At 30.1% G+C, this 18,118-nt stretch overlaps 2 pseudogenes; both read left to right on the top strand.

The window, feature by feature from the left end:
- Nucleotides 1-5,765: 5,765 nt before the first annotated feature.
- Nucleotides 5,766-6,829, top strand: LOC120207391 (annotated as a pseudogene).
- A 22-nt stretch (nt 6,830-6,851) lies between these two features.
- LOC120206398 lies at nt 6,852-9,297 on the top strand (annotated as a pseudogene).
- The last annotated feature ends 8,821 nt before the right edge of the window (nt 9,298-18,118 follow it).

The following is an 18,118-nucleotide window of genomic DNA, read 5'->3' as shown; positions in this document are numbered from 1 at the left end:
CTCACGAAGACGTCGCTTTCACTCCCACTTAAAAGGGACAAGCTTGATTAAAAAGCTTATGTTATGTATGTGTTGTGTGTGATGAGAAATATTTAAACCTCTGACAAACAAATAAATAATGAAAAAAAAAATACTTGCAAATAAAATGAAATATTAATAATATATATAAATACTATGAAAATAATAAGTATATATAAAATTTTGAAAAGGAAGAATTATAAATTAAATATATGAATTTTTAATTTATAATTAATAGAGACAATTTATAATTGATTTTAAAAGCTTGAAAAATCCCTAACGGAGTCGCCAAGCTGTCATAACCGGTTTTCGCCCGGGCACGAAAATTTTTACTTGGCGGGAAAAATAATGTGAATAAATGGTTTTTTTAAAATAATTTGGGAGTCGCCATCGGACTTTTGGGTCAGGTAGGTCGAATACCTAAAAATTATCTTTTAAAAGAGTTTTTAAGAAAACATCGATTAAAAGATAAACTGATCTGTGTTTTAACCAAAAATTCGTTCTTTATAATAATAAAAAGGGGTTCGTAGTTGATTACGTTTAGGGAAGGATTAGCACCCCTACAATGCCCAAAATTGGTACTTTTTAATTATAAATTGTCTCTATTATTAGAAATTTAAAAATTCAAAATATATTTAATTTATAATCTTATTATTTCAAAATTATAATTATAAAAAAATATTAATTTATATATATTTATAAATAAAATATTTTTTTATTTAGAAATATCAGAAAAGGACTTTTAGGTGCCTTAAGACAGCTCTTTTCTTCGATATTAAAAAATAAATAATTAATTAAAACAATTAATATATAATTTATAAAATAGGATATTTATTTATTTAAAAATATCAGAAAATGAACATCCAGTTGTTTTAAGACTGCCATTTCTTAATATTGAAAAATAAATAAATATTAAAACAGGATTAAAATAAGTTAAAAGTAATTAAATAAGATTTTAATAAATAAAATAAATATTATTTATTATATAAATATATATATTTATGGCTAAATAATAATAATAATAGTAATAATTAAAAGTAAACATATAAAATTAACATATAATGAATAAAATTAAAACTATATATTTAAAATAAATAAAACTTGTAAAAAAAATAAAAAACGAAATTAGTGACTAAATTATAACTTAATAGAATTAAATACCTAATTCATAATTAATTATTTAAAAATACAGTGGCTAAACATGCTATATTACCTATTTATTAATGTAGTGACTAAAATAAATATATATTGAATTCAAATATTAAATTAAAACAAATTAAAACATTATGTTTGTGATTAAAATAATAATTACTAAACTATAAGGGACTAAATTCAGTATTCACCCTAAATATATAATTATACTGGACATGACTGAAATAAAATAAAATAAACTTCGAAGACTAAATTATAATAGGCAAGAATTACTTTCAATGACTAAATTGCAAGGTATACAAACTTGGAGCTCTGCGGACAGGGTTTACCCTTTATGAAATTACAGAAACACCCTCCCCCAAAACGGCGTCGTTTAGGAGAGGGTATTTAAACCCAAAACTGGCTGGCCCTACGGGCCATTGTTCTCATTTCTTCATTTCCTCTTTTCTCTCAAAACTGAGAGAGCCAGAGTTCTCTCTGGCTTCTCTATAAAATGAGAGAACACAGTCCCGGTCAGCCACCGCTGCCGGGCTCTGACCACCGCTGCCGGCCACCGTTAACGGTGGTCGAAAAATTCTAAAATACACCAAAACGAGGCCCTAAATACCCTAAAGCCAAAACCGAGGCCCGTTTAGCCTAAAATTATTTAACCCAACCTAGATCTAAGCTTGTTACCTTCGGTATTTTGGTTTTTTAACAGCGTAGGGAGACCTCGATGACAATAATCTCCTCGGTAAGTCTTTCTCTTTCTCTTACTTTCTGTATTTGGCTGCTGTGGGTGGTTGATGTATGTTCGTGTTCGTCGTTGTTGTGGTATCTTATTCTCCGTTACTCTTTGTCTGTGTGTTGGTTGCCCCTCTCTTCGTTTCTGTTTTTTTCGTTGCTCTCTGTCTCTTTCTTTCTTGCAGGTGGGGTGGCTTTTATAGCCACCACCGAGGCTCTCGTTGGATCGGTCCCAGAGTGAGTCACCAAACTATGTGGTGACTCACCCCATAGCTGCGACGTGGACAGCCGGCGTGGTGTTTCTGGAGTCTTCGAAGAGGGTGGCTTCGTGGCACTGACGACGACGTGGCAGCAGCTGAAGCGTCAACGTGGAGGTAGCGGCTGAGCAGAGGCGGCGGCTGGCCTTCTGAAATCTTGGAGGCGGCTGGGGCTAGGGTTTGAAACCCTAGCATGAATTATACAAACCCTAAAGGGTTTGGGTTGTCTGTTTGGGCCTGGATTGGGTCTGGAATTGTAACTGGGCTTCGGGATTTGTAATATATTTGGGTTTGTATTTTTTATTTAATAATAATAATAATATATTTATTTAATAATAATAATAAAAATAATAATAAAAATAATAGAATGAAAAATTAGTGTCTACAATGGTGATATTAGTCGACCACACACACAAAAGTTTAAGAAGAATTCATTTGTTTGGGCTCTTGAAGTTAGAGAGACTTTTGTCACCTTAAAAGAGGTTACATGTTCTGCACCTGTTTTAGCTTTGCCAAATTTTAATAAAAGTTCCTTTCTAGAAAGCCTATTGCATATTTGAGTAAGGCTCTTGGTGCTAAACACTCAGATTTATTTATTTATGAAAAAGAATATCTTGCAATTCTAATGGTAATGACTAAATGGTGTCGTTACTTTGAAGGAAGGTATTTTGTAATCAAAACATATCATGAAGCACCTGTTGGAGTAGAAATTGACAACTACAATCCAGCAAAAGGGTTAACATAGGCTTAGATTATGTGGCTAATTGCCGAATGAGGAAGACTAATTTGGTAGCCGAAGCACTATCAAAATGTTATGAAAAAGATGCTGCAACTTTTCAGATGATAGTAATACATATTACTCCTAATTAGGTTAAAGACATTAAAGCAGTTATGAGAATGATGAATTAGCGCTTAAGCTCGTTCCTACCTTGCCAATAAACAAAGAATCAGAACATCATTGGTCATATTTTAAGGGCATTTTCAGATTCTATCGTAACGTTCTGAAAAATTGAAAAAAAATAATTTTAAGGTTTGTTTCGACTAAATTGAGTTTTCCTTTAAATTTTGAAATATGTGGTTTGAGAGTGTCACCACCAATATTTATTTAGAGTGTGATTAGATCACCGAAATTTTTTTTTTGTTATTTTAATAAAATTTAATTTAAAAATTATTAAAACAACTTTTTAGTATGCATACAAAAAATGAGTTTAGGAGTTCGTTATGTGTGGGGGAAGGATTAACACCCCACAATGTCCTAAAATCGGTACCTAGTTGATTAATTGTTGTCTTTGTAATGAAAAATTAAGACTTCGAATTTAATTTAATTAATGATCCCTTTTTCCACTGAATAAATAAAATGCTATTTAACCATTTATAGTTCTAGGGAGAAAAAGTCAACATTTTGTTGCTTTCAACTGAAGAGAGATAACCTCCTAATATGAAGTAGAACGACTCTCTCTTTCTAATCAAAGTGGAGAAATATTGATATTCCTCTCCAAGAATTTAAGGATTCTAAGGAAAAAAATATGATATTTCAAAACTTCTTATTGAGGAGAAATACCCCTTAATATCATTGGCGAATCTAAAAAATTCTATAAGCTGAGTCAATATAAACATAATAAAAAATTTATCTAAATTAATTTTTATATATTTTTAATTTAAAATTTTTGATTAAATTTAGAGGAAAAAATATATTAATTGTACCAATGTAATTTTCTTAACATAATTCATACATAATTTTTATTTAAGAAAAATTAATTATTTGGTAATCCACCTATTACTAATTTATGTTTTGGTCACTCAACTATTATTTGTTTTCAAAATCATACAAAACCTTACATTTTGGTTATGTTTTGATAACCTACCATTAAAAAAGTAATAATGATTTATTTTTTAACATGACATTTTTTAAAATTATTTTTCAATCCTGATGTGGCATTATCTTATTATGACACATCAACCTCGCCCTTTATTTTTTAAAGATGAGTGACCAAAATAGAACCAAAATGTAACATTAAGTTTAATTTAAAAAATAATAATAGTTATGTGACCAAAAACATAAACTAAATAATAAATGGATAACTAAATAAGTAATTTAACTTTTTTGGGTATGGGGTGGGCCATGGCCTAGGTAGGCCTAGATACGCCTCTGCCTGATATGAAGTAGAGCGATAATTTCTCACTTCAAAAGAAATAAGAAATGTCGATGTTTTCCTTAAAATCTAGCATTTGTTTCTATTCAGTAAATAATGCAACAAGAAATCGAATTAATTAAAATTACTCATTCATTTAAGATGAATAAAGAATATTCAGTTATTTATAAATATTGAGACCACGCCTTCAAATCATATCAAACTACTTGTTCTGAATAAATTTAAATAAAATAATATTTTTTTCATCTTCCTGATCAATTTTAATATGTCACCGTTTTATTTTGTTTTACTGAAGAATATTTTCTTATTTTAAAATATTGAATCGAACTACTAGTTAGGTTAGGACAACATTTTCGTGATAACTTAAAGTAATTAAATATTACCTTTTAATTCAATTATGGAAATAATCGAAATATGTTCGTGAGGCTATCATATATATTAAATTTAAAAATGTCATGAAATCAATCAACATGTTTCAATAAATATTAATTATGAGTTTAAAGAATCAATTTAATTAAAAACTAGATTCATAATGCAAAGAATTAAAATTAAAGACATAAATGAAATAGATAAATAATTAAAAGCATAAATACATCACAATCTAAAAGATATGAAAAATAAATAATATAAATACTAAAATCATCAAAAATAATAATATAAAATATAAAATATACAAATTAAGAAAATAATACAAATTAAAAATATAAAAATATCTATAGAAGGAAAAAATAAGAAACAAAAGAAGATGATAAAAAATAGAAGTAGATATAAAATTAAATACGTAAAAGTATGTATATAATATATAATGTGATACATAATAAATGTAATAATATAAAAAATATATACTTACATATTAATAATAAATATAAATTATATATAAGATACAAATAGAAGTATATATAAAAATCTTATATGTGTAAAGATTGTGTAAATATAAAGATGTAATGTAAATAATAATAATAATAAGGGTAAAGTATATTAATGGTCATTGAATTTTTCTAAAGATTTCATTTAGGTCCCTTAACTTTTAAAATTTGCAATACAGTCTCACAATATTTAGTCCGTTTGCAATATGGTCCCCGACGTAACTATTGGGGGACCATTTTGCAAACAGAATAAATGTTAGGGGATTATATTGCAATTTTTAAAAATGTAGGAACCTAAATAAAAACTTTAAAAAAGTTCAGTAAACATTACTATACTTCACCCTATTTTTTAACCAATAATCTAAATTAGACACACCAAAAACATAAAGAATACCTGTATAGTTTACCTAATAAATAATACCAAAACTTGCTCGTTCACAATTCTGCTTCCAATTTAAGTCGTCTTTTCGTTGTCAATGACAAGGAAATTAGATAAGAAAATAATTCACAATTACCAATCGGCCAAAGGAAAAAAAAAACAGAGCAAGAAACCCAAGAAATAGAGAGAAGCAAAACTCTCCCAGAAAGGAGAAGAAATGAGCAGTGGAGTAGGAAAAACGGTGTGCGTTACCGGAGCTTCTGGTTACGTTGCATCATGGCTTGTTAAGCTGCTTCTTCTCCGTGGTTACACTGTCAGAGCCTCTGTACGCGATCCCAGTGAGTTTCTTTACCATTTTATGTTTTTGTTTGAATATGAATTCTGGTGTTTGTAAATTGTAATTACTTGTTATTTCTCAATAGATGACCCAAGAAAGACACAACACTTGCTTTCACTTGATGGTGCTGAGAACAGGCTGAAGTTGTTTAAAGCAAATCTATTGGAAGAGGGTTCCTTTGATTCTGTTGTTGATGGTTGTTGATGGTGTTTTTCACACCGCATCTCCCTTTTATCACGATGTCGTAGATCCACAGGTTGATCTTCACTTCTTTATCTAGCTAACCCATTTTTTGTTTCTTATTCATGTATACTAGGGATGAGTGTTCGATCGGGTGAATAGAGTAAAAAAGTTTCGAGTTAGTGAGTCAGGAGTCATATTTTATAAAAGAAATTTTATTTGAATATGTTTTGAGTCAAGTCGAGTTCTGCTCACGAGTGTATATCATAGTCCATTTGGCATGATGTTCATTATGCAAGCTCTAAATCCGCTACCAAATTGAAATTGTTTGGCGCTTAGAGATTTACTACATGCATACTGGGTTGGAGCTTTATATCTCTTTTGATTATTAACTTTTTGCTCTTTGTTTCTCAGATCAGGCAGAATTAATTGATCCTGCTGTGAATGGAACATTGAACGTTTTGAACCCATGTGCTAAGACCCCTTCTGTCAAACAAGTGGTACTGACATCTTCTATAGCTGCAGTTGCATATAACAGAAAACCTCGTACACCTGATGTTGTCGTCGATGAAAATTGGTTTACCGATGCTGATTACTGTAAGGGCTTAAAGGTCTGTATGCGTTCTATCTCATCTTACATTGTATTTGGATTAGTGTTGTGTTTTCTTGTGGAACTTCAACGTGTTATATCGAAAGAATTATGGAAAGTAAGCGAAAAATGGATTATATGTGGAGATTTGATTGAATGAAAATGTGCTCAATTAATTTTCATTATAATGTTGTGGTTAGGCTTACAAATATCAATAGTTTAGTTGTTTTCCGAGTATTTTTAAATGCTTGATGATTAGTCCACTTTGTATCAAATAGGAACTCTAGCCAGTTTATATGAACTCTTAAGCCTGTATGCTTGCTCTATCATATTGCAAAATGGGTGCCAATCCCATAATTTCTGCAGATAGTGAGTGGAAACTGTGACCCTTTTGACTTGTAACAGGCTTCTTCTTTGCGAGAAGTAGATTCTGTTTATCACTATCTTCCACATTTAAGATTTGACCTTCAAATAGTGCTCTAAGGTCCCGTTTGGTTCACGTCATCTTTTATTCCTGGGAGGAATGTTTTTTTCCGGGTAACGATACCCACGTTTGGATAGAGTTATATTCCCAAGTGCAGGTAAAAATGAATACCAACATTGATATTTTTTCCTGTTTTCCAGGGAATATCATTCTCCCATTTTTCTTAGGTATTTGCTCATTCCCGGTCTTCTTGTCTAAAACACCCTTATCCTCGCTTGGTTCTGGCTGAAAGAAAATATGCTTCTTCTTCCATTTGGCGTTCAGATTTGCTTTTGGTGTATTAGTCTCCCATCTCCCTTCTGGCGTTCAGATTGTATTTTCTATATTTATCTTTTTGCAGAGCGAAAGATACTAACTTGTTTTTGTCACTTTTTTTTGTTAGGGAAAATTGAAAGAGAAGTGGAAAGATGAAAATCACTGCGTTATTGATGTTAAAGTGCCAGCCGGAAGGGATCCGATCCCATAATACTAGCCAATGCATCCGACGTGAGCCATTTCTGTTTCTTCCAAAGGCCAAGCGTCAGGGAGTTCATCGTCTTCGTCTCTCGAACTGTCGGCAAACAAACCTTTCCCGGTCAACACCAGTCCGTCCAGCACGAAGGTCCCTCCTCTGTGAACATTTCTTAATTTTTTCTCATTACAGGATAATATTTGTTTCCTTGATTATTAATATCTTTGGCAATTAGATCAATAACATCGCCTCTGCATCTTCTTTTGTTTTATCGTGTATTACATTGCCCTTTTTTTAAAGAAAATATTTTCTGAAATTTCGATTTTATCAGTAAAATCAATATCATGATTTTATTTTAGGTTTGAGAAGATCTTTGGTTAATTATGATAATAATGATTTATTTATTTATGTTTGGTGATTTTAATGTAGAGTGCATGGTACATTCTTACAACAGAAATGGACATTGTGCAATTGGATTTATGGATAGTCACTATCCTGTTCGAAGTGCTTTTTCGCTTCTCAACCAGGTAATATAACGGAGTGTAACTCTTATCTTCTCTGTGTCATGATTTACCTTATAATTCAGTATCATCAAATCTTATTGACTGCAATATTGGTGTTCTGCACTGGCGTTCTCTATGGTTATATTATCAGGTTCTTATAGCCTGAGACTGATTATAGCAGGAAATGAATGGAAAGGGAAAATAGAGAAGAAGAGAGGAATTAGAGAAATGATGTATTCATTGATGATTACGGTCGTGTTTACATGAATAGATCTTTATAGATTCAGTTATTGTGGAATGAACTATAATGTATAAGAGCAACAATTATTGATAGTTGTCCTAATATTGGCTTAATCTCACCTTATTCAGTAACCACTGATTTATTCCTCTTACACGTCCCTCTTTTTGGTACTTGGCCCACTAGCACTCAGCTTGTAATTCCCTGTTCAGCTTCCATGTTCCTAGCTTTTAGTTTTTCTTCATTTTCTGTCTCGGACCTTAGCTCATTCTTGTTTCTCTGCTTACTTGCTAGCTTAGCTATAGCTAAGTCTCATTTTCCGGCTCAATCCCTCTCTTTGCATCTTATAGCAATAACTAGATTGCTGGGACGATGGGTTTGGTGGATGTGTCTATGTGTGTGTATGTGCGTATAATACATTAAGAGTTTAAGATGACGTTTAGAGTCTATGGGTCACATTCCTCACGTTTGACATATGGTGTTCTGAAATATGTTTGTGAGATTGGATGTTCTTCTGTGGGATCTTTGGAAAAATTCAAACGGTAATGTTTGGCAGGTGGTGGATGAATATCAAAGAAATTTTGGGGAATCATGGAGAACTGCAAAAGCTGATAACACTCAAATTTGGCCTTATTTGGATGAGGCTTTGACCAAGTTTCAGGTATATGTTTTATCTCTCATTCATTTCTGCTGTGTTTAAATATGGGGACTTACATCTTTCAAATTAATCTCACATTTTCTTTTCTAAGTATAATATTGGAGCTTTATAGGAGTGTTATATTTGAAAAACCTTACATAACCATTTTGCCGTTTTCAGAACCCTGCAGAGGCTGATAAATTATTGAAAATTCAGAGGGAGTTGGATGAGACTAAAATCATCCTTGTAAGCAATTTTCTATTTTTGTGGGAAAAGAGACGAGTTTGTGTTGTTTCCTTTTAGCTTTGAGCTATCGTACTACGATGTCATCCTCAGCTCTAATGTTCTATTTGTTCACTATTCCATATTTGAATCTTTTTTTTCTTTGTAATGTTGTGATGAATTATATCATTTCAAAAGAAAGATTTGTTCATAAATAGAAAAATATCGGTATGCTTGTATTAGCTTGGATTTGATTGATTAGAAGTTCTCTCAATCATTGAAATGATTATATCTTTGATGTAACATAAAACAATTGATAGCATGCTTGCACGAGGTGAGAAGCTGGACAGTTTAGTTGAAAAGAGTTCAGATCACAGTGCGACATCTCAGGTACATGTGCAACACAATATAATCATATATTGCATTATCCAGTTTGCATATTATTTTTCTTTTGGAGTTACAATTATATCGAAATAGACTATAATTAGAATTAATAGTTACAAAGCACAATTGTGGACTAAATAATTGAAATATATCTGGAATCAGTGGGCGAACATCTAAAATTTTAAGAATAAACAAATTTATAGAATTCTAGGAGGACGAAAACATATTTTTAATAAAAAAACATAGACAAAATCTAAAATATATGGTAATTTTAAAATTTTAAGGAGGCAACAACCACCCGCTCGGTCCATCCTTGTCCAGAGTCAGTACACGGGCTGAGAGTCGATCCTTATTGTTCCTTTGGAATAACCACATGTTGTTGCTAATATCAATCCTCTTTTGGTTATTGAAACAAATGTTCTACAGCCGGACTAAGAGTAACAATCAATGTTGTAGTATACTGTAAAACTTGTAAAGAAACACAACTATGTTGTGATGGCATTCAAGTGTTCTAGCAAATGGAGCTGATGGTAAATTTTATTTGTTTGTATGGTTAACCGATTTGGTCTGTTTAGTATAGAGATGGGTTCAATCCAATCCTCTTATTATTATAGAGATGGGTTCAAATTAATCCAATCCTCTTATTATTTGTCAAAAACTATAAATTGCATTTTTAACTTTGTTAGTTTTAGTTTAGTAATCTCCTCCCACAGAGTTCTGAGTACTGAGTAAACATGCAGAAAATAATGTTGCATGAGTCTATTGGCTAATTGAGTGAAAAGGATATTAAAAGAAAAATGGATTTGTGATAGAATTTTCTTTGTCTCCATTCTTTTCATTTCCCCCCTTATTTTCCCCTTTATTTTTGTTCCCCTTCATCCTGGATTTGTGATAGAAATTTCACTTTTTTCCTGGATTTGTGATAGAATTTTCATAGTTCCATGCGAGTATTATTTTGAAAGGGAATTCGTTGTTTTTGTTGAAATTTATTGAAATTTCATCCAGAAGGTAAAATTTTCACTTATTTTCCTGGATTTGTGATAGAATTTTTATAATTCCATACGAGTATTATTTTGAAAGAGAATTCGTTGTTTTTGTTGAAATTTGTTGATCCACATAATGGATTTCATCTGTGTACGGGCTTCTGTTCTTTGATCTCTGTGGTGATTGTTCTAGTTATTAGATTTCAAATCTTTGGAAGAATAATTGGAGAATCAACTATTTATAGGCTTCAATTTTATCATCCATTATCGATTGTTTTGACTTTAGCTTAAGATCCCTCATACCAGTTTGTTAAGAGTAATTTGCAATGCTTTTACATTCACAGATGATTTAGTGAATTCCTTGTGTTTGGTAGAGTTATGGTTCTAAATTTGTTTGTGCTTTTGACATTTTATTGTTTGAAAGCTTAAACTCTACCTTTTTTTCTCTGGATCTGACTGCTGTAATTGTTCAAATATGTTTGATTTTATTTTGCAGTAAAATTAACATTGATTTGTTTTGTCAGTGGTTTTATTCGATCTTAATTTGTTCATATATGTACGGTTCTTTTGATGCTAAGAGATGTAATCATTTTGGGCTTTATCTATTCTTAGATTTGGATTACTAGTTCTTATGTCTTTGTGCAGGTAACTTTTGAATGGATTTTCCATTCAGAAGGTTACACGAGGACTCCGCAACTTCTCAAATGGAAATCCTCAGGTGTCCATTTTTTAGAAACATTAATGAGCCTACAAACTTCTCTTTCTCGTCGGCCATGTCCTTTCCGTTGTCGGTAAGATTACGGATCATTATGTTATGAGCTTTATGTTTCTTGCATCATGTTCTTGGTTCAAGTTCAAATTAACTTCTACACCTCAGGTACGAGGAGAAAATGGTCCGATTTTTTAAGACGGGCCAAATTTTGACATGGCATTCAGGCTTTTCCATGGACGCGATGGAGTGGTTTCGTTGTCGGAACAACCTTCCTTGCATGCTAAGAAGGCAGAGCCTGAAACAACCCCACCCAAGTTCAATCCATTGGCTGCAAAGGTAACCACCATTAGTCTCTCATCCTTCGGACCAGGAGGGCCCTTCAGTTTCGATGCAAATCATATTAGGACCGAGTATTAATAATTTTATTAAAATATTAGCAAAGATAATTATGAATGACGGTGAAATATAAAATTATAGATAATATGATTTTTAGTGTTATATTTTCTTACTTATTTGAATTATGTTTTTGTAATATAAATTCATGAGATAAATAATAATGATAAAGTATACAGAATTAAGTATAAATATAAAAATAAATAAATAAATTATTGTATATAGAAGATATAATAAATATTATATCTTAGATAAAAAAAATAATTTACATCTTTTTATTATTATGAATATCTATGATAAATTATTGTATATAGAAGAATGTAAACCTTGTAGATTGAAAAATACAAGAAACCTCCCAGTGAATACGTTAAGTATGAACCGAAGCTAGTTTCCACAATGTAAACATTTAGTTAAATATTGATGTAAAATTTTAATAAATTTGTACATAAATTATGTAAAATTTAATATTAATTAAAATTAAAATAATACATGATATATTTAAATACTCAAGTAATATATTATCAACATATATAATTTTTTATTTAAATATTTAGAATTTCACTTGTTAAAAAATATATAAAAGGACAATTTGGTAAAATATACATTCCAGTAATCTTTTATTCCTTCAACCAAACATTGTAATCTTACATTCATGCCAAACCAACCAAACACAGTAATGTAACATTCCCAGTAATCCTATTCTCTGGTAATCTTTTATTCCCACTGGTAATCTTACATTCCATGAACCAAACGCACCCTAAAAAGTTATAAAAATTCTTCGAACAGCTCCTATGTATCATCTTGCAAGATAATTTAAGATTTCATCGGATTCTATCGGCCAATCTTGTGACTATCTGTTTGTTGCCCTTTTAGCATGAAGGATATTGATTACATATTATGGAACAACTCCTAGTTGTTGGCTTATTGCTTTTATAATTTGCATTTCAGTCTTATGTTTGTGCACTATTCTATTTGTGCATGCTATAGCCTTAACGTTTGCAAGTGTATGATAAGTTTATATATATATATATATATATATATAGATTCAGTTAATTAATTAATGTTTTTGCTATAATTATTTTTAGGGTAAAGTATAGTAATGGTCACTGAACTTTTCTAAAGCTTTCATTTAGGTCTCCTAACTTTTAAAACTTGCAATACAGTCTCCCAACATTTATTTTGTTTGCAATATGGTCCCCCAACAGTTACGTCAGGGTTCATATTGCAAACGGACTAAATTTTGGGGGACCATATTGCAAACAGACTAAATGCTGGGGGAGTGTATTGCAAGTTTTAAAAGTTGAGGGACCTAAATGAAAGCTTTAGAAAAGTTCAGTGACCATTACTATACTTTACCCTAATAATAATAATAATAATACAAAACTATATAAATAATAAAAGATTTTTTTTGAAAAAAAAGATAAAAATAAAAGAAAATTGTCAATTTTTCTGAGAAACATCAATGAATACTAGATTTAAGAAAATCTATTCGAAAGCATTTTTCTTGCTCATTGGTTTTCTTTCTTCCAATAGAGTTTTTGAAAAAAAAAAGAGTAAAATTGTGAAAACAACAAGAATAAAAGCAAAATAAAAAGGATTATGTTTGAGTAAAAATGCTCTTTTATTGTTTGCATCTTCCAAATTAAAACACGTAGGGTGACTCTCTCTCTTTTTGTTACATAATAAGAGTGTCTATTTATAGGCCTCCAAAAAAACCCTAAAAAGAAAAGCATAGTATCTTTTCATTAATGTTAGATACAAAAGTTAATTTTTTTTACCATAATACATAAGAAAAAATTTACAACGCTCGTCGAGTGTGGATGAGAACCTTAACAATGAACTAATTAAATTAATTTATAAACCATTAAATTATAAATATATGATTTTGTTGGGATTTCGAATGAAGCTCAATTAAACAACCAGATAATTTGCCAAGAGTGGGTGAATTGACTTTTTGAGTTTAGTGAGTAAGGAGAATAAAAAGATTGACATTATGCACGAGGATTTATAGTGGTTCGACTTTTCAATCAAGTCTACATCCACTACCTAAGCTCCTCACTTAGGATTTTCTAAGAAATTCACTAATTTGTTCTTTCTTTTTACAAGATCAAGAGATAACCTTTACACTCTCTAGCTTTTCAAAGGCTTCGCTAGAACCACTCCCCTTTTCAAAAGGAATACAAGATGTAAACAAAAAACCACTAAAAGGTAGGTGTTTACAAGATTAAGCTCACTAAAACACTAATATTTACAAGAGAAAGGAAAATAAGAATGAAAAACTCTTCTCTTGTGTTTGATTGCTTGGATATGTATTCTAACCAAAATAAGAATGAAAAACTCTTCTCATGTGTTTGATTGATTTGATATGTATTCTAACCCTTCTTCAAGTGTCCTCAACTTGTTTTTATATGTTGGAATGAGCTTGTGGTTGTTTCTAGCCGTTGGGGATTAATTTTATGCAAAATAAAACTGCCCAGGACAAGGAGTATCAGTACTCCTTTAATAAGTATCGGTACTTCCTTTATAATATTTAAATAAACTTGTCGTTAATAGCTGCTGGGCTTGACCAATATCGATACTATGCTTTATGGTATCGATGCTACTGTGTAAAGTAGTATCGATACCTATTTTGCATTCTAGAATTTGAGCTATTTGAAATACAACTGGTAGTATCGATACTACCTAGAGAGTATCGATACTTCTCTTACCTTTGGTATTGATACCACACGAACATTATCGATACTGTAAGAACAATATCGGTACTACGTACCCAGAAAAACATTTTGTGCTCAAATTTAAGTTTAATGGACTTTGAATTATTTTTGAAAACTTTGAATAAATTCAATCAAGTCCAAAAACATTTTGCCTTAATCTGTTATATCAAAATATTATAAAACATAGTTTAACAATCCCCCTTTTTGATATAACAAAACATTTAAAAATTATTTTTGGAAAAACTCTCCCTTAATAAAACATTTAATGAAAAAGAGACACATTTTGGAAAACCTTAAAGCTCCCCCTTTTTCATTCTTGAAATTGAATTTTTCCAACCTATACTTCTCCCCTTTTTGCTATATCAAAAATAATTCAAATTTAAAGTTCAAAGATAACAATGGAGAGTAAGTGGTAAATTTGACATTAAAATCATTTGAAAAATCAAAGCTCCCCCTCAATAAAAGCATTCCAAACAAAAAAATGTGACTTTAAAAGCTTCACACTTAAAAAAATTAAATTTCAACAAAGATGAACGAACATGTTAGTAGCACATGAAATTCAATATATCCGAGTCTAATAAACTTTATGCAATACCAATTATAGTATTTAAGTGCATGTGCATAAAGCTATCCAAAAATGTTATGCATTTGAAAAATTAATATCAATTGTTAAAGAGATATCATTTGCAATAAATCACATGCATAAACATTTAAATTAAGGTCAAAAACTAAAATTTGTAAAAAAAAAACAAAGTATTTAAAACCAATTTGACCAAAATTCATTATGATGAACTAAAATTATGAAAAATCATTAAAACTTTAAAATGTTCATCATAACATATTTTCAACATACATAAGATAGAAAATATAAAATTATTTAAAATCAAAACTCATACATGCTTAAACATCAATAGGCAACCAATTTACAAAATCAAAAAGCTTTAAGGTTAGAGGTGCCCATTTTTCTTTTGTGCGCCAAGAGCAATCGAATTCATTTACCTTTATCACCATTGCTCCAATACACCTACAAGAGACATTTATTTGGATTTTGGTATCCAAATTGCTTTGGATCCTTGGACTTTAGTTTCAATGCCCCTTGTTCCCTTAGGAACTCATGCTTGTCTAATTCTAAAACATTTTCCTTTCTTTATAGGACAAATATGTTCCATATGACCATGAAAATAGCAATGTGAGCATTTTGCCATTTTTAGACATAATGAGTTGTTTCTAGAAATTAATTTTTTTTCTTTTGTTAAGCTTTCAAACTTAACTTTCAAATCAAAAATTTATTTTTTAAATCATTGATTTTTATTTTTGAAAGCTCTAAATCATTTTTCAAAGTTTCATTTTGTTTTTCAAAATCAAATTTTACTTTCAAAATAAAATCATTTTCAACTTTAAATTTTGAAATTAATTTCTTATATTTAGAATTCATGGTCTCAAATTCCAAATACAACTCATTAAAATCATCTTGTAACTCATCAAAAGAATATGAATTTAATTCATTTGAGTTTGAAGATATCTCAGGCTCTTCAAGAGCCATTAAGCACACTACCTTCGGTGGTTCTTTTTTCTTGTCACCATGAAGTTCTTCGAGCTTATTCCAAAGCTTCTTGGCATTTGAACAAGAAGAAACGCCTTCATAGACATCGGGACCAAATGCAAAAAACAACATGCACATGGCCTTGGCATTTTGTTGGGCGTTCTTTCGTTCTAGGGCACTCCACTCCTTCGTCTTCTTCTTTGGAGAAGAGTAGTCATTCTCGATCATCTCTCAAGCATCAAGATCATTGGATTGGATGAATAACTTCATTAATTTCTTCCAATGATGATAGTTGACTCCATTGAAGTATGGGGCTTATCGATTAGTTGGGAGTCTTCCATGTAGAACGAGCTGAAGGTGGAAGTCATCCTCTCGGTTGTGTCAGAAATGGATAGAGCTTCTTCAAGGATCTTCTCAAGGTTGTTAGACCTTCTAATGAGGCAAACTTTGATACCAATTGTTGGGATTGCAAATGAAACTCATGGATCAACCGGATATTTTGCCAAGAATGAGTGAATTGGCTTTTTGAGTTTAGGGAGTAAGGAGAATAAAAAGATAGACAATATGCACAAGAATTTGTAGTGGTTTACTTCTCAACCAAGTCTACATCCACTACCTAAGCTCCTCAGTTAGGATTTTCTAATAAATTCATTAATTTGTTCTTTCTTTTTACAGGATCAAGAGATAACCTTTACAAATTATAAAATAATTAAAAATCTAAATGTAATTTAATTAAAATATAATATTTATAAAACATTAGTTTTTAAGCTAAATTATACCATTGACCACCTAACTATCTACCCATTTTAATTTAACCATCAATTTTTCATTTTTTATATCGAGTCACCTAATTATTTAAATATTGTCAATCAAGCCACCTGCTGTTAAATATTAACGGAGGAGATGATGTGGCAGTTAATAAAATTTTTATAATTACACATTTAGTCCTCATTACTTACACATTCTATTAATTTGATCCTAACTTCTTAATTAATTCAATAAATTCAATCCTCAATCATATGGTGGCATGTGTCACTATGTGATTGGATTTTTTTCTTAATATTTTTATTTAATTTAATAAAATTTTCACCTAATCAAATGGTGTCACGTGTCACAAATTGAATGAATAGAAAATAAATTAAATCAATAACTGCTACTAGTGGGGTTTGAACCCAAGAAGTGAGAAGAAGAAGCAAACACCCCAACAATTGGGTTGCGCCATTCAAATGACAAACCTATCACAACATAATATATATAGTTAATGACAAAGAAAAAAGGGAAAATGACCTAATAAGAACCCTAACATGAAATAATTAAATAATGTGATAATATGATATATGTATACACAAATATTATAACTCATTAATATGTGAATGTATTTTATTTATATTTTAAATCATTTTAATGAAAAAATAAAAATAATTTTAATATATTATAATTGAAATTTAATGAAAAGCTTCGATGACTTAGAATTTTCCTGATAGTTGAGAGCTTATCGTAGTAAGCATTTTAACTTATGCATTGACTTGTTTATATCCCGGTTAGAGTAAGAATTTTTTATTTTATTATTTATTCATTATATATTTGAAGAAAAATTTAGGGAAAACTTGTTTTTATTGAATTAGTCTGTTTTAATATAGAGTTGTTAAATAAGATTAGAATCTGATCGACACTATAATATTTTAAAATATAAGATATGATACATTTCAGTTCAATAAAATTAGAATAATGAAGACAATTTATTAATTTAAAATACGTAAAATGATACATTTCAGTTATAACATATTAAATTCACTTTTTATTTTAATTTTTGCATTAAACGTGATTTAAAATATAAATAAAACATATTCATTTATTAATCAATTATAATATTTGTTTATATATATTTTATATTTTCATACTATTCAATTATTTCATGTTTGATTCTTTATAAGGTCATTTATTACCATGAATTTTATTATAAATTATATAGATTATGTTCTATATACTAGATAAATTTAATAGTCTAGCTTAGTGGTTGGGGTACTTAGATTTTTTTTTGCTTGCGTCCCAGGTTCAAATCCCACCAGCAGCGGCTGACACATGTCACCATCAGATTGAGGATTAAATTTATTGAATTAAATAAAAGTTAGGACCAAGTTAATAAAATGTGTAAGTGATGAGGACTAAATGTGTAATTATTAAATTTATTTAAATAATT

This window comes from Hibiscus syriacus, unplaced genomic scaffold (assembly GCF_006381635.1).
Source record: "Hibiscus syriacus cultivar Baekdansim isolate YM2019G1 unplaced genomic scaffold, ASM638163v2 tig00000477_pilon, whole genome shotgun sequence".
Lineage (NCBI taxonomy): Eukaryota > Viridiplantae > Streptophyta > Magnoliopsida > Malvales > Malvaceae > Hibiscus > Hibiscus syriacus.
The sequence above is the reverse complement of the archived record's forward strand: the minus strand, read 5'-3'. Positions and strand labels throughout refer to the sequence as shown.